The sequence below is a fragment of the Cupressus sempervirens genome, chromosome 10 (genome assembly GCF_028749045.1).
Source record: "Cupressus sempervirens isolate cs-2001-9-10 chromosome 10, ASM2874904v1, whole genome shotgun sequence".
NCBI classification, from domain to species: Eukaryota; Viridiplantae; Streptophyta; class Pinopsida; order Cupressales; family Cupressaceae; genus Cupressus; species Cupressus sempervirens.
Window position 1 is genome coordinate 740,537,761 of NC_143127.1, and position 6,559 is coordinate 740,544,319.

Genomic DNA, 6,559 nt, shown 5'->3' on the forward strand with positions numbered 1-6,559 from the left:
CATCCCCACCCCAGTTTTACCTTCTTATTCCTGGAGGGTTTTTGGGTCACCAAAATCCTTTGTGTTATGAGGTGATGCATGTTTAATTTTCATGATTTTTTAATGTTTAATTGCATGCATGATAATTTCAATTATCTGCCATTAAGGATTTGACAAAAAAGTAAAAAGGCTAGTACTTCTGATTCACCCTTGTTTTATTAAATTTTTTTGTATTAGACATTATTGGACCTTGAACAACTGATTCACACACCCTCTTAGTTATTCTAAAAGAATTCTAACAATTGGTATCAGAGCCCATTGCTGATTTGTTTCAAGGTACTAGCAACAAGAAAGATCAAGATGTCCAAGAGAGAAGTTCCCAAGCTAAATAAAGACAACTTTGTTGCATGGAAAAGTTTGATGAAGTTTCACCTTGGATCAATAGGTGACTATGCACAAACCTCAATCATAGTTGATCATGTAGACCCTACAGGACCCCTCACTACAGAAGACATGAACAAGAAGAAGGAGCATAATCAAACAATGTTATAGATTGCTTCAACGCTAAGCTATGCCAAGTATGATGAAATCAAAGAATGCGATACTGCACATCAGATGTGGAAAACATTATCAAACATCCATGGAGGAGATGATAATGTCAAGAGAGCCTAAAGAGAGAACCTAAGAGGAAAGTTTGATGATATGAAAATGGAAGAAGGAGAGAATGCCACTCAATACGGTGCAAGGATGAAAGAAGTGGTAAGTTCCATAAGAAGCCTAGGAGGATAGTTATTAGAAGAAATAGTATATAGCAAATACTTGAGAACTTTGCTTCCTATCTATGCTATAAGAGTATCAACCATCCAAGAGGTAAGGTGTGTACCAGGAAACACATTGTCATTTGAAGGAATAATTGGAAGACTCACTACCTTTGAGTTATCCAACTTTGACAACTACAAGCCAGAAAACTTTGAATCTACATTTAAAGCCAAGACGACAATAAAAGACAATAATGTAGCAGCTCAACACTATTGACTTTCTGATGCTCAACACATAATATGTTACTTGGTACCTACTATGGATTCATTCGACATCAACTAAGTTTTATTGATGCTCGACACCTATTACATTTTGTCTAGCTTGGCACCTTCTATTTCACTTGGCACACACTAGATTTTGCATTTGATTGGCACTTAGTAATAATTTTCTCGACACAAACTAACTTTTTGGACACCCACTAATGAATTTAGTCAAGCTTTGCAGATAGTTTTGTTATAACTTATTCTTCTAGAGTTTCTAAGTGTAGCCAACCTCTGTATCTTCAAGTGTATTATCAATACATCATTTTACCATTATCTTAACTGATCCTTGTACTTCATTTCAAAACCATAAATCAACCTTTCCCTTAGGTGCTTTCGTTACATCTTATTGATTAAATCCTCTTCATCAATCAACTAAGTGATAGTACTTGGATCTTATAAGCAATTGTCATTCCAAAAAATAGTAGGTTTGACATCAGTGACAAAAAAATGATTTAAAAAATTCCTTATCAAAAATCTCCCTTCTTCAATAATGATCTTTTCAATCAGATTTCAATAATCTCCCTCTTTGGCATTGATGGCAAATCAAACTGATCAACCAAGTTATCAAAATGCTAACTAGGTTAAAACAATGATTCAAATGCCAAAAAGAAAACTTTTTGTCCAAAATTATTCATTCTATTAGCAACTTTGAATTTCTTATGATTCCCTTTGAATTCTATAACTCCCTCTTTCAAAGTATTAGGGATATCTCTTTTGCTGATACATTATCTTCTCCTTTTGTTCTACTCCTTTGATGTTGTCATTCTGATTGATTTTTGTTTGTGTTATTTTCTCTCTCTTAGCTGCTATTTTATTTCTCCTTCCTTTCTTCTATTTCTTCCTTTACACATTTGATCCTATATATTTGATTAGTTTCTTCTATTTCTCCCTTTTTGACAACAATGCCAAAGACATATTATTTATGCAAGTGTAGCACTTGTAGGAACTCCAATTTCTCCCTCTGTCACCTTGCCTGTGACTTGTTTGGAATTTTAGTATTTTAATTACTTTAGGAAAAACCTAAAGTATCCTCTACATCATTTTATATCATTTCAACAATCAAATCATTTGATGCATGGAATTCTTGCTGTTACTCAAATAGCCTTGGATAGGGGTATTACCCCTAACTTACCTCTATGATACTCAAATGTATCTTTACGTAATGGTTTTGTGAAGATGTCAGCAATTTGTTCCTTTGAGTTGACATATTCTATCTTCACTTGTTTGTCTTCCACCAATTCTCTTACATAGTGATACTTAATTGTAATGTGCTTTGTTTTGGCATGCACCAAAGAATTATTTGATATGTTGATGGCACTTGTGTTATCACAATAGAGTATCATAGGTTCAATTATCTCTTCTTTCATTCCTTTCAATAGGTGCTTGATCCATACAATATTTGTATAGTTTATGGTAGCAACAACATACTCAACTTCAACTATGGATTGTGAGGTACAACTTTTCTTTTTGCTAATCCAAGTGACTAATGTTCTACCTAAGAATCGTGCTCCTCCATGGTGCTTTTTTCTATCATCTATATTACCTCCCCAATCTCCATCGATGTAGGCATTCAATTCAAACTTTTCAATCCTCTTGTAGTATAAGCCAAAATCATTTGTTCCTTTTAGGTACCTCATTATTCTTTTTACTGCCATAAGATGATTTTCTCTTTGGTTTTCAGAAAATCTTGCCACTATTCCAAAAAATAGTGCAATTTTTGGTCTACTATGTATAATAAACTGTAACTTTCCAATCATTGATATGTACATTGTCTTATTTACTTCAGTCGATTCATCATTCTTGGATAACTTATGTCCTATTATCATTGGTGTATTGACTGGTTTTGAATTCTCTAAGCTAAATGTTTTGAGTATCTCCTTGATATATTTTGATTGGGTCACAAATATGCCATGTTTTAGTTGATATACTTGCAATCCAACAGAGAATTTGATTTTCCCAAACATTGACATCTCAAACTCATGTTTCATTTGATTAGCAAAATCTTTGCATAGTGCATCCTTTCCTCCAAATATTATATCATCAATAAAGATTTTAGATATCAGAATGTCTTTACCTTTTTCTATCTTGATATATAGGTTGTTGTTGTCATCTATTCTCTCAAATCCTATCTTTACAAGATATTTGTGAAGTCTCTCATACAAAGCTCTAGGCATTTGTTTCAAACCATAGAGTGCTTTATGTAGTTTGCAAACCATATCCTTGTTATTGTCATCAACAAATCTCTTTGGTTTTTTTATGTAGACTTTCTCTTCTAGTATACCATTTAGAAAAGTAGACTTTACATCCATTTGGTAGACTTTAAAACCTTTGTAAGTAGCATATTCAAGTAGAGTTCTTATTACTTCCATCCTTGCAATAGGAGCACATGTTTCCCCATGGTCTAATCCTTCTTCTTGAGCATAACCTTTACAGACTAGTCTGGCCTTATTTCTTGTGATCTCACCATTCTCATCTAGCTTGTTCCTAAATACCCACTTGGTACCAATCACATTCTTATCAGCTGGTCTTGGAACTAAAGTCCAAGTTTTGTTCTTCTCTATCTTCTCAATCTCCTCTTTACACCAATCATCATCTTGTAGTGCATCTTTCACTATTTTTGGTTCAATCTTTCTTAGCAGACATGACTCATTTCTTAGTATATTCCTTTTAATTGGTCTAGCTTCCTTTTCATTAATGATTTGTTTAGCAGGGTGATGTGTTCTCATATACTTGGATAGCCTTGGTTCTATCCTTGTTTTCATGTTTGGTCTTTTAGCTTTAGAGTCACTATGCACATCCCTTTTAGGTAGCTCATCATCTCTTTCATGTGTACTAATTTCAAAGTTAGAATGTGCATTATCTTCATTCTACAACTTAGTTTCTAAATGCAACTTGACATTCACTAGTTGTGACTTGGTAGATACTAAAACTTGTTGTTGATTCCCAACTTGATTGGCAACTTCTTCTTTAGCAAACATTCCTTCATAGAAGTATACAAAGGATCTATAATCTTCTAGTTTCTTGATGGATTCATCAACTTGAACTTCTGTATGCTCATCAAAGTTTACATTTGCACTCTCCACAATTTTGTTATGTTAGTATTTAAACACTTATATGCTTTACTTCTAGTTGAGTATCCAAGGAATATACCTTCATCACTCTTTGCATCAAAATTTCCATTTCTAGAATCTTTAAGAATATGGCACTTACAATCAAACACTTCGAATTATTTTACATTGGGTGAGTGACCATATCATAATTCAAAAGATGTTGCATTTGTACCTTTCTTGATTTGTACTTGATTCAGGGTGTAGACAACTATACTTATAACTTCTCTCCAATACTTTAGAGAAACATTCTTCTCCATCATTAATGTTTTGGCACAGTCTATCACTAATCTATTCCTCTTCTCTACAATTCCATTCTGTGGGGGAGTTCTAAGTGTTGATATTTATCTCTTAATTCTTTTATCATTGCAAAATGTCTCAAATTCTTTTGATGTGAACTCTCCTCCTCTATCTGATCTTAGGCACTTCAAACTCTTTCCTGTTTCCTTCTCAATCCTGGCCAAATACCACTTGAACATTTGAAATGCATTAGATTTTTTCTTTAAGAACATGACAATCATCATCCTAGAGTAGTCATCAACAAACAAAATTATATATCTGTCTCCTTTGTAACTTTGCACTTCTATTGGGCCACATTAATTAGCATGGACTAACTCTATTATTTCTTTGGAAGTATAGGTTTTTATTTTGAAACTTGACTTGGTCATCTTTCCTAGCTGACATTTTTTGCATATTGTATTGTTAGGCTTCTTCAATTTAGGAAATTCTCTAACTTTCTTCATTTTTCTAATGCTAGTTAGATTATCAAAGTTGACATGACATAACCTTTTATGCCAGAGCCACACATCATCAAATCTTACAATAATACAAGCAACATCTTCCATATCTAGGTAAAATAGATTAGTCCTAGTTTGGTCTCCTTATCCTATCAAATTTCCATCAGTGTCATAGATTTTGGTAGTTTTGTTTCCAAATTCTACTTTACATCCTACATTGCCTAATTGTGACACACTCAGTTGATTGTAGTTCAATCCTTCAACATAATATGCATTATCACATGAAATTTTCTCTATAAGATTAATGGAACCTTTTCCTTTGATTAGACATGGAACATCATTTCCAAATCTAACACTATTTCTGTCATACTGAGTTAAGATAAAAAACTACCTTTCTCTCCTGTCATGTGATGTGAGCATCCACTATCTATGATCCACCTATCATTCTTGTTTACATAGGTTACTAGTGTTGTTGCCTCATCTTCATCTGACTCATCCTTCATTGCTACATAGACTACCTCATCATTATTTCCATCAGAATTCTCTTCTTCAACAATGTAGCACTTTTTTCCTTTGTCATTGTAATCTCTGCTATCATCTTCTCTTTTGTTCTTTTACTTGTTGCCTTCTTTGTAGTTCTTTTTCTATGTGCACCTTGCAGTAATATGTTATACTTCATTTAAATTAAAACAAATGATAGGAAGCTTACCTTTGAATTTACCTTTGCCTCTGTGAAATCTTCTAGCTAGAAATGCTTCCAATTGTTCCACATCTTCTTCATATGTGTTGCTATCACTGGATGCACATTTTATCTTTCTTTTCTTCTTCTTCTTTGGTTTTATCTCTTTAGTGTCTTTCAACAACAATTTGGCCTTGAAAGAAGATTCAAGATTCTTAGGTCTATAGTTATCAAAGTTGAATAACTCAAATGTAGTAAGTCTTCCAACTATACCTTAAAGAGTTAATTTGTTTCTTGGTATGCATCTCAACTCTTCGATGGATGATACTCTAATAGCATGGATGGGGGGAAAGGTTCTTAAAACTTTGCTAATAATAGTTTCATCTTCTAAATGACTAGTCACACTTCTTATTGCACTTACTACTTCCTTTATTCTAGAGGCATATTGAGAAATGTTCTCACCTTCCTCCATTCTCATGTCATCAAAATTTCCTCTAAGGCTTTTTGCTTTAGCTCTTTGGATGTTCTAGTCTCCTCCATAAATGTTTTTCAAGGCTTCCCACATATTGAATGCAAAGGTAAATCTCTTTATGTCATCAAATTCAACATAGTTGAGAGCAGAGGCAACCTCTAGCATTGCTTGATTGTGCTCCTTCTTTTTCTTCATTTCTTCTATAGTAGGGACACGAGATGGATCAACATGTTCCATTGTGATTGAGGTTTGTGCATGATCACCTATTGATCCAAGGTGCAACTTCATTAAACTTTTCCATGCAATGAAGTTATCTCTGTTGATCTTGGGAACTTCTCTCTTAGACATCTTGATCTTTCTACTTCTAGTACCTTTAAACCAAATCAACAAATGGCTTTGATACTAATTGTTAGAAATGCTTTAGAATAATCGAGGGGGGGGGGGGGGGGGGGTAAATTAGTTATTCAAGGTCCAAATGTCCTAATAATTTTTTTTTCACTAAG